The following is a 16,547-nucleotide window of genomic DNA, read 5'->3' as shown; positions in this document are numbered from 1 at the left end:
TTTAATTTAATTCTTGGTACTAACACTGACAGAAGACAATCAGGCTGCATTGAGAAGCCCCACAAGATTTGTCACATGTATTTGTTGTCCTTATTTTAATGAAAATCTGGTGAAACGTGTGCTCTACCTGGAAAGGTGGTGTCTGACAAAGAATTATAGAGATTGGTTAGGTTCGTATTTGTCAGCTGGTTTTCATGTTTTGTCAAGCCTTCCATGTTGTGCATTGAGGCCCTCTTTTGGTCGCGGTTGACCATGGATGTGTCTAGCTGTCTATGTTCAGTTGATACACAAGCCGGGGGGTATGATATGGAGACCAAGCTATTGCCCATGCAGCAGGCTCCCCTTCTCCACACAGCTGATGAATCCAAAAGAACATCAGATACTGATACAGTTTGGCGCCATCAACCTCTCAGGAGTTGCAGTCAGTGTTGAACTCAATATAGGAATGCCTATATTGAGTTCCAGTTCTGGATTTTTCCTCTGGGTTTACTCCTGAAGCCTTCTCCATGGGTTGGTATAGCCAAAAGGCAGTGAAAGTTTGAGAACAGAGTTTTCCTTCTCCTAGATGAGCTACCAACCACAACTAACAAGTCCTGTTTGCTTGAAGCAACTGGTTTTAAGGTGCCAGTAACCTGCCTTTGCCCCTCCTGTCAGTTCTAACGGTTCCCACAGGCTTAGTAGCTAAGACCCCCATGAGGGCCAGGAGTTGGATTTGGTTGTTTGAAATGCATACAATTGAGAGCATTTAGTTGGTAGTGGGAACTTATCCCCACTACCATACCCTTCCTCGACCCCTCCAGTTATGACAACCTTAAAGTTGAGCTTTATAATCATGATATTTCTTATTGGTCTGCTTTTCTAAGTGAGGCACTGCTTTGGAACATTTGTGTATTTATATCAGTGTTCTGGTTATATACTTCTGCACTTGTTATATACAGGGGTAGGGATAACAGTAGTAAATAAACTACTTAAAATGATTCAGAGGTCACACTTTCTAAATCTGTTGCAGGGTTTCTCTTTGGTTCTTCAGAACTATGTGTACAGAATAAAACACTGGAATTTGGAAAGCATAGAATGGTTACAGTATAGAAGAAGGCCTTTCAGACATTGCATGGAAACTGACTCTCTACCAGAGCAGTCCTCTAGAATCTCCCACCAGCCCATTCACTGTAGACTTGCAAATATTTTATTCTGAATTTGTTTATCCAGTTCCCTTTTGAAAGCCATAATGAAACCTGCCTCCATCATATCTACAGGCACTATAATCCTAGTTCCAGCCACATGCTGTGTAAAGAAGACTTTTTCCTCAGGTCACTCTTAAATCACCTTCCCTTTTTCTTATGTCTTTTACATTTTACTTCTATTTCTCAACCCCTCAAATAAAGGGAACTGCTCTCACTATCCGCTCTATCCAGATCCCGCATGTATTTCTATCAGATTTCCCCTCAGACTTGTCAGAAAACAGACATTAATCTAAATTGAGTGACTGATATTTGGGATTAAGGATGAAATGCACAGTCTGCAAAGTCTGCACAGTCTGTAAGATAAAGTTACACCAAACATTTTACTACTTTGCCATCTCACCTCTTTTGATTTTCTTCTGTCTTTAAAATTTTAGTGCCAGCAACTGCTCCTATGGCAGTAAGTGAGTGTAATGTGCCCAGAGCTGGTGGGAATCAAGCACAGAAGGCTATTTGCTTAACACACAGAGCAACCGTGTACAGATAACAACCAGCAACACGGTGAGTGAGAATAAAAGTTGAATTACTAGACAGTATTTGCAAAATCAACTTTGTGTACAACCAAGTCATAATAGATTCATCAGAAATGGAGCATGAAAATAATGAGTTTACAGTGAATTTTTTATTTCCCAGAGAGAAAAAAATCTGAGCAATTTGTCTTTGTAACATAATCTACATGTTAAGCAATCATAGATATTAAGAGACAACTAGAACTTTAATATTCTTCTATTCAAGAAGACACAGGCAGTGATACAGTTTAATAGAAATCCTAAACCATATGAGCACAATGGTTTATGAATTGAATTATGTTCTGTCTTCTGTGTATCACCCTGTGTAAGTGTATCATACACCACTGTAAATAAAGACACTTGTAGTATGATTTGGCCCATTACACCTGCTGTAAACCTAGACAATATTAACAATGATATCAAGCTGCGGATTAAAGTACAGGAACAATTGAATGAATTTCTGGCTTTAGTTAACGTCCAGCTTCAAAGATTTCTCTCCTCAGCTCTTAATTCATCAGAGCTTGGATAGGATCTCCATTTCAAGGCAGAGTGTGTGCTCACGAGCATTTTGTTGGGCCGTCCTTTTCTTAGTAAGTCCAGTTAGTCATATTTTATATGTGAACAGAAAATAACTGCACTGTGAGTGCAAGTGTTGCGTATGATACTTAGAAATCATTGTGTGTTTATGGTTTGATTCTTTGTGTCTGAAACATTGAATCTAAAGTGTAAGAAGGTACCCAAGTGCTTTGGATTTGTATTCCTGGTTCTGTAGTCAATGAAAGACATCAGACTGAGAGCTTTGATTTGAGTGGTCCAGCACAAAGAACAATAAGGCATGGACCCAAGTGTGCTGGTTTTCAGTGATCTCTTTCAATTTTTTTTTACCAGTTAAGATAGGTATAAAACTACAAAGCAGGAACTTCATTACTATAAACAGAACTATTTTTCTATTAAATTTGTTTAATCCTGTTAGATAACTTCTTGCAAAGCTATTTGTTTCTGTGATTAAAAAGTTCAAGTTTGTGTTTTGTCATGGGTATATATACCTATGAGGGACTCTCCTTCACATGTTCTACCAGTCTGTTGTCACCAGTACAATCTTCTATGCGGTGGTGTACTGGGGCAATGGCATCAACACAGGTGATGCCAACAGCCTCAATAAACTGATTAGAAAGGCTGGCTCATTATAGGAATCAAACTGGACACGCTGGAGGCTGTGGTAGAACAAAGGACCCTACAGAAAATTCTAGCAATTCTGGACATTGTTTCTCACCCTCTGCATGCCACCTTGGCTGAACAGAGGATCACTTTTATTAATAGACTAAGACAACTGCGCTGCTCCAGAGAACACTATATGAGGTCATTCTTACCCTTGGCCATTAGGCTCTATAATGAGCCAATCTATAGCCAGGGAATTGATGACCCCCCCCCCCCATGCCCTCCTGTTAGATTGTTTGTAGTAACTTATTTTTTATTCTTTCTACTTCTCTTCTAATATTTATATCTGTACACTTGTAATGTTACTGTGACACTGTAATTTCCTTTGGGATCAATAAAGTATCTATCTATATACAAAGGGTATAAACACAATGAAATTTAGGTTTTTGCAGCAGCACAGAACATAGTACATATATAACAGATTTAAGTTAACATAAATTATGTTAAAATTATATAAATTATTTAAAATACACTGGGTGGTGTAACCTTATCCTGCACTATAGTCCCCACCCACCACAAACTTTCCCTGTTGTTGACTATAATGTTTTGTGGAATGCTTCTTTCCAAGTCTTACCATTGATAGCTGAACTTAGACCATGTGCTCTGAAATTTCTAATCTAGACCATGTGCTCTGAAATTCCTTACCCAAACTTCTCTGGTTCTTTGCATCTTTGAAGTGCTTAAAACTAATGTCTGAGACAAATATGACTGAGACATAAATTTGCCTATCTGTGGATGAGATAAGCATTTGACAAGTCTTTCTTACTTTTGGATCTTTTAAACATTATACAAATGGAAATAATTCCAGAATTTTGCCAATGAATGCTAATATTCAGTACTGGATAGATGGGTATAATCATTTCAATATCATGGTTAAGAACCTCTGAGGGGACTATTGTGAAACTCTACAACTGAGTAATGGCCTATTTGTCAATACTAACAGTTTCTAAATGATTGAGGTTTGCATCTAATTCCTGTTGGTGTCCTCAAACCATATAAAGGCAAAAAATTAAAGTGGCCACAAGTTTGCAAGCTACCAAAATCCTGCTAGGAAAAAAATTAACATAGTTTTATAGATTCTGAAATGAGAAATCTCTTATCTATTAGTGTTTGGCCCCTTGTACTTCCTCTATCATCTCTATAAAGTAGTGGCCAATCTATTATCTTTGTGCCATTTTACTGGACTAAAAACATAATCTTGTGATTTGCTTAATATTTAAAAAATCTATCAATCTCTTTTTCAACATCTGTGGCAATTAGGCTCTCATAGACCTCTTGAATTATAAAAATTTACCGCTATCTGCATAATGCAATTCCTTGCCATCTCTGTCTTGAATGGCCAACTTGAATGTTGAGACTGTAATGTGGATTTAAACACCCCACTCAGGAGAGATATCAATTCGGTATCTTGCCCTATCAAGCCTTTTTAAGAATTTTGTACAGTCAATGGGATGACCTTGCATTCTTCTAAGGTTGACAGAGTAACATCAGCAGTTTCATAAATCGACCAGGCCAGGAGTCAATTTGGTGAACTTTAAACTGCATTTCTTTGGGCAGGGAGACCAGATCACTAAACAGCCTACCTCTTGTTCAATAGATGTAACTTCTCAGCTTTCTAAGGATCCTTTCATCCGGGATACTCTAGGGATTCCCAACCTGGCATCCACGGACCCCTTACTTAATGGTATTGGTCCGTGGCCAATCTTTTATTAGAAGCTGAGAGATGTGGCTCAAACTAAAATAAGTTTCAACAGACAATTATTACTATACAATTTTAGTATGTTAACTTGAGTATGCATGAAACATGGTTACACAGCAATTTTCTGTTGCCAAACTAAATCAAGCACATTTGGACAACAGGGCGTGAGGGGGAATAAAAATCATAGTGATATATCAGTTTTGCAACAGGAAATAAACCCAAAGATTTGAATTACGACTGTCGTGGCATAGAAACTTTTAATGGATAATTGTTGACGTTGTATTGTTCAGGCTTTTTGGCCACTCAGCAAAGACCGTAAGGTTCAGCAAAAAAAATTGCGCTAATTATCAAAATACACAGGCCAAGGAGGTACATCTGCAGACACACAGCTTTTCCCTCTCTGCCATCAAATTTCTAAATGGACGATGAACTAACCCATGAATACTGCCTCACTATTTTTGCTCCTTTTGTACACTACTTACTTAATTTATTTTTAATATATTTATCTTATTGTAATTTACAGTATTTTTTATGTATTTCACAACATGTCAGTGATATTAAACCTGATTCTGATTCAGATAATTTGTATGTTTTATTGTAGATGATCATAATGACCAACCAAAATATTGGATATGTAGAAGATAATTATTTTCTATATTTTTGTCAGTGTTGGTTTTTGTTCAGTTTATGAGAGTCTGGAAAATAGAGATTATGTATCATTCAGCAACTTTGAGATAACTGATGGCTGTGAAAATATCAGGTACTTTGAATAAACTTCTTAGTGGGATGTATGGTATAGCACAGCCAGCTGGTGATGTAGTGGCATCAGTACTGGACTTTGAGGCGGTTGATCCTGAGTTCAAATTGGCCAGGTCCCAACCTGGGCAGAAGCAGTATCTTATCTGTACAGAAAGAAGGCCTGGCAATCTACGTCCTTATCATGCCCCAAAAACCCTATATACACTATCAACCTGATGACAACTCAATGGCACTCAACAACAACAGCAACAATGTTATAGCATAGGAGGAGATCTTTTGGGCCATTGAGTCTGTTCTTATTACTTTGTAAATCTACTTACTTTGTAATTCTACTCACTTCCGCATATTCCTGAGTACTTTGCCTGTCTAAAAGAACACAGTAGCACAGTTGCTCCCCAGCTCCTGCGATCCAAGTTCAAACACAACCTCTGGTCGGTTAGCATGTTCTCCCTGCGACTCTAGATTTTCCCCACATCCTCTTGTTTCCAAAGTTATGTGGATTAGTAAATTAATTGTCCCCAGAGTGTAAGTGATTGGTAGAATCTGAGGGAACTATGAGAAACATAAAATGGGATTAGAGTAAACTGTGCTTGATGGTGGGCCAAAGGATCAGTTCCATGCTGTGTAAGCTTAGCTTTGAGAAGAATACATCTTTTGTTAAATGGAAGTACAGACTTCCTTCGATATATCAGAAACACAAAATTGCCACACTTATAAATTTGGAAAATAGAATTTGTCATCTTGCTTCACCCCACCGGACTCCAAATGGAATCTGACGCCTGATCAAGATGTTGCAAAGATTGTGTCTTGTATCCTACATCAAATTTGATAATTTGGAAGTTTAAAATTTTTTGGCCTCCACATATAAGTATGCAGCTCTAAATATGGTCAATCATATTTTATACAATAAAACGAAATATGGGTGTCCCCCGCTTTTCGCACGTTCGCTTTACGAAACCTCACTGTTACGAAAGACCTACGTTAGTACCCTATTTTCGCTAACAGAAGGTGTTTTCACTGTTACGAAAAAAGCAGCGCGCGATAAAAGGCAGTGCGTGCCCCGAGCAGATGCCCTCCCCCAGATTCGGAACTGCAATCTTGCCGGCATTGCTTAAACACATGCCTGTGAGCAGCCGTTTGCAAGATGAGGAAAAGCCTGAAAGAGCTCATAAGGGTGTTACACTTAGTGTAAAACTAGACACAATTAAGCATTTTGATCGTGGTGAACGAAGTAAGGACTGAGTGAGTTTGGCTTGTGGAAGCTGACGAAGAGGATGTTGAAGAGGTTTTGGCATCCCATGACCAAGAACTGATAGATGAAGAGCTGATGCAATTGGAAGAGGAAAAGATAACAATCGAAATCGAATGAGTAATGATAAAGTACGACTTTAATTTTGAAAGGGTACATCGGTTTAGGAGATATTTGCAGGATGGTTTGAGTGCTTACAAAGAACTGTATGATAAAAAAATGCACGAGGCTCAGTAGTCAAGCAAGCCTTCCACATCAGCCACAGCAGACGGTGAACCTCGACCTTCAACATCGAGGCAGGCAGTCATAGGAGAAGATGAGCTGCCTGCCCTAATGGAAATAGACGACGACGAGATAACACCCCAGTGTTCCACCACCCCAACCCCCAGGCCGCGGACAGATACCGATTTGCGGAGAATGTAGCAGTAGCCAGGATGCACCCAGCACATCTTTTTAAGAAAAAAGCCAAAATAAAGATGCTAATTAATTAGATGCCGCCTGACACGTAATTGTCGGCCCAGATCAGAGGTGATGCAATCGGCAATTGGCACTGATCTGGGCCGACAATTACGTGCCGGGTGGCACCTAATTAATTAGCATGTTTATTTCGGCTTTTTTCTTAAAGATGTGCTATGTGCCTTCCGGCTACTGCTGCATTCTCCGCGAGTCGGTATTGGTTCGCTGCCTGGAGGATGGGGACCACTGCAGCACCCAAACTCCGATGACTCAGTCTAACACACCACCATCAGTGTGCTCTGTGCTTTCCCAATTCCGGTAAGTGATACTACACTGTACATACATTACTTCTACTTTATATCGGCTGTGTATTTTTAGGTGTTATTTGGTATGATTTGGCAGCTTCATAACTTAAAGGTTACTGGAGAGAGCTTGTGCTGTGTTTTTGCCGATGGCACTTGCATGAGATTTTCGCTACGGAGGACAGTTCAGGCAATGATTGTGGAAAAGTATTTCTACTTTATATAAGCTGTGTATTTATCATATCATTCCTGCTTTTACTCTCTGTTACTGTTATTTTAGGTTTTATCTGTTATTTGGCATGATTTGGTAGGTTATTTTTGGGTCTGCGAACGCTCACAAAATTTTCCCATATAAATAAATGGTACAAGTGTCCCCTGCTTTTCGAACATTCGCTTTACAAAACCTCACTGTTAGAAAAGACCTACATTAGTACCCTGTTTTCGCTTTCAGAAGGTGTTTTCACTGTTACGAAAAGAAAGCGCGTGAAAAAAAAATCACGCAAAAAAATCAGCGCGCAATAAAAGGCAGCGTGTGCCCTGAGCAGCCACTCTCCCCGGATTCGGAACGACATTGCTTTAACACGTGCCTATGAGCAGCCATTTGCAAGATGAGTTCTATGGTATCGGAAAAGCCTAAAAGAGCTCGTAAGGGTGTTATACTTAGCGTAAAACTAGACATAATTAAGCGTTTCACTCGTGGTGAACGAAGTAAGGACAAAGTGAGCTTGGCTTATGGAAGCTGACGAACATGATGTTGAAGAGGTTTTGGCATCCCATGACCAAGAACTGACAGATGAAGAGCTGATGCAATTGGAAGAAAAAAGGATAACAATCGAAGCCGAATGAGTAATGATAAAGTACGACTTTAATTTTGAAAGAGTACGTTGGTTTAGGGAATATTTGCATGATGGTTTGAGTCCTTACAAAGAACTGTGTGATAGAAAATTGCACGAGGCTCAGCAGTCATGCAAGCCTTACACATCAGCCACAGCAGACGACGAACCTCAACCTTCGACATCGAGGCATAGGAGAAGATGAGCTGCCTGCTCTAATGGAAACAGATGACGAGATGACACCCCAGTGTCCCACCACTCCAACCTCCAGGCCACGGACAGATACCAATTCGCGGAGAATGCAACGGTAGCCGGGAGGCACACAGCACATCTTTAAGAAGAAAGCCGAAATAAACATGCTAATTAATTAGGTGCCGCTGACACGTAATTGTCGGCCCAGATCAGAGACAACGCAATTGGAAATCGGCACTGATCTGGGCCGTCAATTACGTGCTGGGCGGCACCTAATTAATCAGCATGTTTGTTTCGGCTTTTTTCTTAAAGATGTGCTGTGTGCCTCCTGGCTACCGCTGCACCCCTGCATGCTTCATGGCAATGTTTTGCTCGGCGGCCTGGAGGGTGGGGGTCACTGCACCATCCAACCTGCGACGACTCAGTCTAACGCACCATCATCCGTGTGCTCGGCGCTGTCTTCCCGATTCCGGTAAGTGATACTACACTGTACATACATTATTTCTACTTTATATTGGCTGTGTATTTTTACGTGTTATTTGGTATGATTTGGCAGCTTCATAGCTTAAAGGTTACTGGAGAGTGCTTGCGCCGTGTTTTTGCCAACAGCGCTTGCGTGAGATTTTCTGCTGACGGCGCTTGTGTGAGATTTTCGCTACGGAGAACAGTTCGGTAATGATAGTGGAAAAGTATTTCTACTTTATATAGGCTGTGTATTTATCATATCATTCCTGCTTTTACTATATGTTACTGTTATTTGGCATGATTTGGTAGGTTATTTTTGGGTCTGCGAATGCTCACAAAATTTTCCCATATAAATAAATGGTAATTGCTTCTTCGCTTTACGACATTTCGGCTTACGAACCGTTTCATAAGAACGCTGTACCTTCGGATGGCGGGGGAAACCTGTACTGGAAAAGTTGAGGGAGTAACTGTAGAGAAACAAATAAAGTTATCATTTTAGGTTAATAACCATCCAATACTGCAGTGTGAGTACCAACCAAAGTATGACAAATAACTGAAACTGAGCCACATAACTGAAACTCTGGATTGAAAAACACAGGAGATTCTGCAAATCCAGGGTAACATACAAAATGCTAGAGAAACTCAGCGGATCAGGAGAATCTATGGAAGGGAATAAACTGTCAACATTTTGGGTCCTGATGAAAGGTCTTGAAGAGCAAGAATTCCACCAGCATTTTATGAGTGTTGCTAAAGTGTTGCTATAGCTTGTTTATTAGTAAGTTGCCTTGCTGAATTTCAGCCGTCGGGAGCTGTAGTGTGGGAGGCATTGAATGAAAGCCAGGTGGCAGAAGAGAAAGAAAAATATTTTAAGTGTGGATCACGATGAAGTTTTTCCAGTCATATGGGATTTGAAAGATGTTATTTGCAGGTAATGTGTGGTTCTGAGACAACATGTGGAAAGTATGTCTGTGGAGAGATGAGGGAGGGGAGAGCAATTTAAAAAATCTTTAATTTGTTTTCTTTACCCTCCAATATTTGTTTAACTATTCCAGCATCATATAAACTCTTGCATTCTCGAAGAGGTGACTACATTTCCTCTTGTTTAATGGAAGATCATCTGTTTGTATAGCAACTTAAACTTTTGCATGGCGTATATTGAGACACGGACATCTGGTTTAGATTAGAGCTACCGTGGATTACCCTTGATTTTTAACCTTTCGCTGTAGTTGTGTATGACACACCAGGTGCTATGCTTTTGCTGAAAAGTCTTGCAGTTGCATTCACGTAGTTTTTTGCTTTTAAAAATAACTTTTACTATTCTACAACTGGATTCTTGACTGCCTCATCGGACCACAGTCAATACAGATTGGTGATAACATCTCTTCTTTGCTGCCGATCAATATAGATGCACCTGAAGGATATGTGCTTAGTCCACTACTCTACTCTCTCTACGTTTATAACTGTTTGGCTAGGCACAGCTCAAACACCATTATAAAATCACAGATGACACCAGTATTGAAAAAGAATCTAGTGCTTTCCTAGCATATATGATGAATAAACTCTTCTTGGGCTTCCTGTTAGGCGCAGGTATTAGTTTTAGCTGACACTTCAATGACAAACTCTGCCATCTTCATCAGGGATGTTATCTAGGCATGACTAGTCCAGTGGCATATATACTCCCATAGTCCATCCCATCTAATTGGCTAGTCCTCATCCAATCAGGTTTCCGCTGTTCCACCTTGATTACAATCAAATTCCTGTTCTTACTTAGAGCGAGACCCTCATCTTTGTTAAAATTCTTTCTCTCTAGTTTTATTTCTATGGCTTCCTTCACCAGTTGGTCACAAAAGCCATTTGTATGGCACAGTAGTTTTGTGCTGTTGAAGTCAATCCTGTGGTCCTTGGGAATACAGTGTTTTGCTACCGCTGATTTCTCCGGGTAACCCAAACAGATACACCTCCTGTGCTCCTTGATGTGGGAAATACGAGATTAATAACGTCCACAAACCCTTAAGGAAACTCAAATCACAGCTTATGCAGGACAAGGGTGACCTGGGACTCAGGACAGCTGGTGGTTACAGGATTCCTCTGAATGCAGAGCAACGCATATCGGCCAATTGAGGTACACAGTGGAAACCCACATCAAGGAGCATGGGAGGTGTATCCAGAGAAATTGGCAGTAGCAGAACAATGTATTTGCAATGGCCATAGGATTGACTTCTACAGCACAAAACTACTGTGCTGTATCAGTGACTTTTGGGACTGCCTGGTGAAGGAAGCCATTGAAATAAAACTAGAGAAAAAGAATCCAAAGACGAAGGTCTCACTCTAATGAAGAACTGGAATTCGATTGGTTACAAAGTGAGACAACAGAAACCTGATTGGATGAGGACTAACCAATCAAGTGGGATGGATGACGCGGTTATATATACACCACTACACTAGACATGCCTAGGCATCATCCCTGATGAAGATGGCAGATTTTGTTGTTGAAATGTCGGTTAAAATCGATACCTGTACCCAGCTGGAAGCCCGAAAAGAGTGTATTCGACACCAGTGTTGTTGGTAAAAATCTCAGATGGCAATGAGGAGGCATACAGGAATAAGGTTCATTGGCTGGTTGCGTTGTGTTGCAACAACAACCTCCCACCCACTGTCAGCAAAATCAAGGAATTGATTGCGATCTTCAGGAAGGGAAATTTGGGAGAATGCACACCAATTCTCATTGAGAGCTCAGTGGCGGAAAGGATGTGCAGCTTTAAGCTCATGCATATTAACATCTCAGAGGATCTTTCCAGGTCCCAAAACACTGATGCAATCATGTGAGTGGCTCTACTTCGTTAGGAGTTTGAGAAGATTTAGTATGTCACTACAGACTCTTGCAAATTTCTATATGTACTGTATAGTGGAGAACATTTTGGTCAGTTGGATCACAGCCCATTATAGAGGCTCCAATGTACAGGTTCGAAGGAAACTACAGAGGGTTGTAGACTCAACCAGTTCCATCATAGGCACAACTCTCTCCACCATTGAGAACATCTTCAAGGGGCAATGCCTCAAGAAGATGGCAGTCATAGTTAAGTACCCTCACAATCCATGACATGCCCTCTTCTCAATAATACCATCAGGGAGGAGGTATCTGCAGTGGTACCTGGGAGGAGGAACCTGAAGATCTACACTCAACAATCCAGGAACAGCTTCTTCCCCTCCTTAAATGGATTTCTGAGGGTCCATCAATCCATGAACACCAGCTTGTTATTCCTTCATTTATTTTATAATCTATCATAATTTTATATCTTTGCACTATATTGCTGCCACAAAACAACAAATTTCATGACATTGAAGACAAAAATATTTATCATATTTAAATATATGCTTGCTGTTTTTTAATAGATAACTTGAGGTAAGCAGAAAGAAATCAGCAGTCATTAGGAATAATGTTCACAACATCTCCACAGACAATATTGGTGGGGTTGCCAGGTACTTCAAGCTTCAATGCCAACAGTTTCCAGCAGTTTCAGGTCTTTTCCTTCTTGTTCACTTTTTAAATTTTTGAATAGGAAATAATTTATTGTGGATTTCAGAAAGGGTAAGACGACGGCCCACACACCAGTCCTCATTGAGGGATCAGTAGTGAAAAGGGTGAGCAATTTCAAGTTCCTGGGTATCAATATCTCTGAGGATCTATCCTGGGTCCAGCTTATCAAATGTAGTTGCAAAGAAGGCACGACAGCAACTGTATTTCATTAGGAGTTTGAGAAGATTTGGCATGACACCAAAGACACTCGCAAATTTCTACAGATATACTGTGCAGAGCATTCTAACTGGCTGTATCACTATGTGTTGCGGGGAGGCGGGCACTGCACAGGATTGAAATAAGCTGCAGAAAATTGTGAATTCAGTCAGTTCCATCATGGCCACTAGCCTCCCCAGCAACCCCAGAACATTTTCAAGGAGCATTGCCTCAAAAAGGCGACATTTATCATTAAGGGCCCCCTTCACCCTGGACATGCCCTCTTCTTCTCATTGCTACCATCAGAGAGGAGGTGCAGGAACCTGAAGGCACACACTCAACAATTCAGGAATAGCTTCCTCCCCTCTGCCATCAGATTTCTGATTGGACGTTGAACTATTGCAGTGTACAGCTGCTGCAAAACAACATATTTCATGACGTATGCCGGTGATGTTAAACCTGATTCTGATTCTGAGTTGCTTTCTTTAAGCAAATTTTGCTACCTTTTGAAGCAAAGCTGCATATGATTCTGCTTGAGATAGAAGACTGTCATTATAATTTGAATACATTCAAACAATTTCCCTCCAAAACATTTCATGGTAATAAATAAATAATTACCATGAAATATTTTGGAGGGAAAATGTTTGAATATATGAATATTTATTTATGTTTATTGTTCTATCCTAACTGTATTGCATGCCTTGAAATTAAGCCTTCACCTCTTCTGTCATTGATTACTTGTACCACTGTGGTGAGAGGCCAGTTTGGGGTGAGAGTGTTTAGTGTATCTATTTCAAGTGACGAGTCAAGAGCTTTGCAACACTGTACAATAACTTCTTGTTGATTGGAAACTGAGTCTTTACTGGTCACATTGAACGTTCTGTGTGGGAAAATCTGGCTGGGTTTTTTGAAGTGAATTAGCAGAAGATCTGATAGAACTTCAAACCTCACCCATAAACAAGCTTCTCCACCTCAACAACAGTACATGGCTTCTTTGTATTGATACATTTAAAGGTGCATTTTATCATAGTATAGTAGTTCAGGGTGTAATCAAACTTATTTAATCATTAGTTTTTAGCTCTTAATATCTATTTTGTGTACTGTCTCATGGCAATGCATATTTTTCTCTTTAGTTTTTCGATGTTGTTTAGTCTTAAGATCTCTCAAATGACATGAATTGCAGATCATTTTGAAGAACCATCAAAAATAATAATTTTATTTCATCTGGTTATATACAATGTGTGGTTGTTTGTCAGGCTGGTCTTCACAGAAGCTTGATTGCTGGCATTAGAAAGCTGCTGAGTAGAGTTTAAACCAATAGCAAATTTTTGAAGATTTAAATATTTTGAATATGTCAGTTTTTCTTTGTTGAATTGTGCTGCTTTATATATCACCCAGGAAATAATATCATGCATGCATGGTGGGGGCGGGAAAGGGAGCACTTTAAAATGCTATTGTTCTCCTTTTAATATCCCAGGTAAAGTGACAGTTTAATCTCAATTGTTTTCAAAGGTGTAAAATGTCTGTCAGCTATTTATACTAATCTAGTTTTGTGATACAAATCTGCCAATGAGATATTGAATTTCTTTACATTTATGGTCAGAATTAAATCATTACATCATCTACATGGAGCAGGTGATTTTCTTCAAATTATTGACAGTTGTAAAAATAACACCATACTTGTCTTCAATCTTTGGAAAATGTTTTGGCTCAGATTGACTTTCACTTTGTTTTCAGTATCAGAATCGGGTTTATAATCACCGACCAGCATGTGTTTTGAAATAATAAAACCTAGTAAGCCATGTACAAGAAAATTGTTGTAAATAGCTTGCACTTGAACTTATTCCAGACTCCAGGGGTTCAGAATCCTCTGGATAAGAAGAAACTTTTACCTATTTCTATTCTTTTAAGAGAATGGATGTGCTTTGAGAATCAGAATCGAGATTATTATCACCGACTGGCATGTGTTGTGAAAGCATAAAACCTAGTAAGCCATGTACAAGAAAATTGTTGTTAAAAATAGCTTGCACTTGAACTTATTCCAGACTCCAGGGGATCAGAATCCGCTGGATAAGAAGAAACCTTTACCTATTTTTATTCCTTTAGAGAATGGGTGTGTTTTGAGCCCACTTCTAACATGCCAGCATTTTGCAAGGCTGCCATTACTGAAAAGGAAACATCTTTCCTGGTTTTGTTTTATAAAGGCTTCAAATTAATTTTTAAAACATTTTTAATTACTAGATGTTTAAATTGATTTCTGCCTCTTTCTTATATAAGTTGTGTCCTTTAGGAATAACATTGCTACTTAAAACTGAATTGGACTCATCACCATAGAGAAAGTGTGCCTAAACCTTCTTCACAAGGAATCATTACACCAAGTCAACATAAAGTTCTCCTCCCAACAATCACCAGTGCATTTTACAAGGTTCTTGGAAGACTACATCTATGCATACATACAAAAGTGAAAGGTCTATGTTGGGAACTTTAGGCTAACTAAGATGCCTTTGGTATTCAAGTTGTAATGTTCTATTGTGGATTCTAACTTGTGAAACTCAGTCGTCAATCACTACTAGATTGTACTTAAATATTCAGATGAAATTAAAATCTAGTCTTTATATTAAATGCTGTTGCTAAACCTTGTAATTAATTCCCCCTTTATTATCTCACATTTTTCAATAGGTGAATGGTAATACGATAAGTCAACAATTTCTCTGACCTAGAAAAGGCATGCAAATTCATAGACTTGTATTTTGTCATGTTCTGACATTATTTTGCATTCAATGCTTGACTGTTTAATTGGAGTTACTGTTATGGAGTTAGATGCTGCAGTCGGTTTGCATAGTAAGCTTCCCAGAGCCATGGGTAACTGATCAGCAAATTGATTTTAAATAATGTTGCATTAGAATGACATAGTGGACGGTTGTACAGAGGAATTCAGGATATTTATTTCAGATATCACTGTGGAATATTTAACCTCCATTTGAACTACAAATGACATAATGGACAATTAAGTATCTCAATACTTCAGTGGCATCAACCTGCCTTATTCGTAGATGCTAGAAGCATATACCAGTACAATTATTTGTGAAAGACTGTGATCTGTCTTCTGACTGGACAAATATTAGGAAAGTTTATATTGTTCCAAACATGCAGGTTGCAAAGTTTTGCAAGTTGGAAAAATTGCAGCTTACTTGGACAGAGCACAGTCAAGTCTCCAATCGGTTACCTAACCAGGAAAATTCTACCCTTTTAGTGTCCAGCAGTACATCTGTACTCATCTGAGGGCTTGTTCACGAAGTGTAAGCCAGGAGAAGTGTGTATTTGGTATTTAATAAGTAAGAAGATAGCGTGGTGATAATTTTGTGTTTGTTAGTCATAAACTTGATTTAAAAATTAGAAAAAACAGATGGAACAAAATATAATCATTTTTTTGTCAAATGTAAAACTAAAGATGAAATACTTTCTTGATACCTTCATAATTTGTTTAAACTGAAACGATTATCTTTTACTAACTTTCAAACGGTGCCTTTGAAGAGATGCCTTATAATATTAATGTTGTGGAATGCAAGATGCAAGATGTGCTAAATTTAGGCAAATCCAGGGCAAAAATCAAAAAGGGCCACTTTTCAACATAGTTGTATAAGGGCTAAGAGTGTTGTGAAAGCAAGCCTGAAGGCTTTGTGTGTCAATGCAAGGAGCATTCGTAACAAGGTGGATGAATTAAAAGTGCAGATTTTTATTAATGAATATGATATAGTTGGGATCACAGAGATATGGCTCCAGGGTGACCAAGGATGGGAGCTCAACGTTCAGGGATACTCAATATTCAGGAGGGATAGACATGAAAGAAAAGGAGGTGGGGTAGCATTGCTGGTTAGAGAGGAGATTAAC

The 16,547-nt window shown here is 39.2% G+C and overlaps 2 protein-coding genes across 10 annotated transcripts in view; one reads left to right on the top strand and one right to left on the bottom strand.

Moving 5' to 3' along the window:
• Positions 1–16,547, bottom strand: part of LOC134359821 (kynurenine--oxoglutarate transaminase 3-like) — a 121,218-nt gene that overhangs the window by 68,147 nt on the left and 36,524 nt on the right. The window lies entirely within an intron of this gene.
• The window catches only part of lrrc8aa (leucine rich repeat containing 8 VRAC subunit Aa), a 52,886-nt gene that overhangs the window by 9,684 nt on the left and 26,655 nt on the right, over positions 1–16,547 (top strand). For 2 of the 4 annotated variants that reach the window (XM_063073513.1, XM_063073512.1), the window contains exon 2: positions 1,619–1,742. The exons of the other annotated variants lie outside the window; for them this stretch is intronic. The gene's annotated coding sequence lies outside the window, so the exon portion shown is untranslated. The remainder of the gene's footprint in view (positions 1–1,618; positions 1,743–16,547) is intronic. 4 annotated transcript variants of the gene reach the window in all.

Source organism: Mobula hypostoma, chromosome 21 (genome assembly GCF_963921235.1).
Source record: "Mobula hypostoma chromosome 21, sMobHyp1.1, whole genome shotgun sequence".
NCBI lineage: Eukaryota > Metazoa > Chordata > Chondrichthyes > Myliobatiformes > Myliobatidae > Mobula > Mobula hypostoma.
Note: the sequence above shows the minus strand (reverse complement) of the source record. Positions and strands in the feature narration are given on the sequence as shown.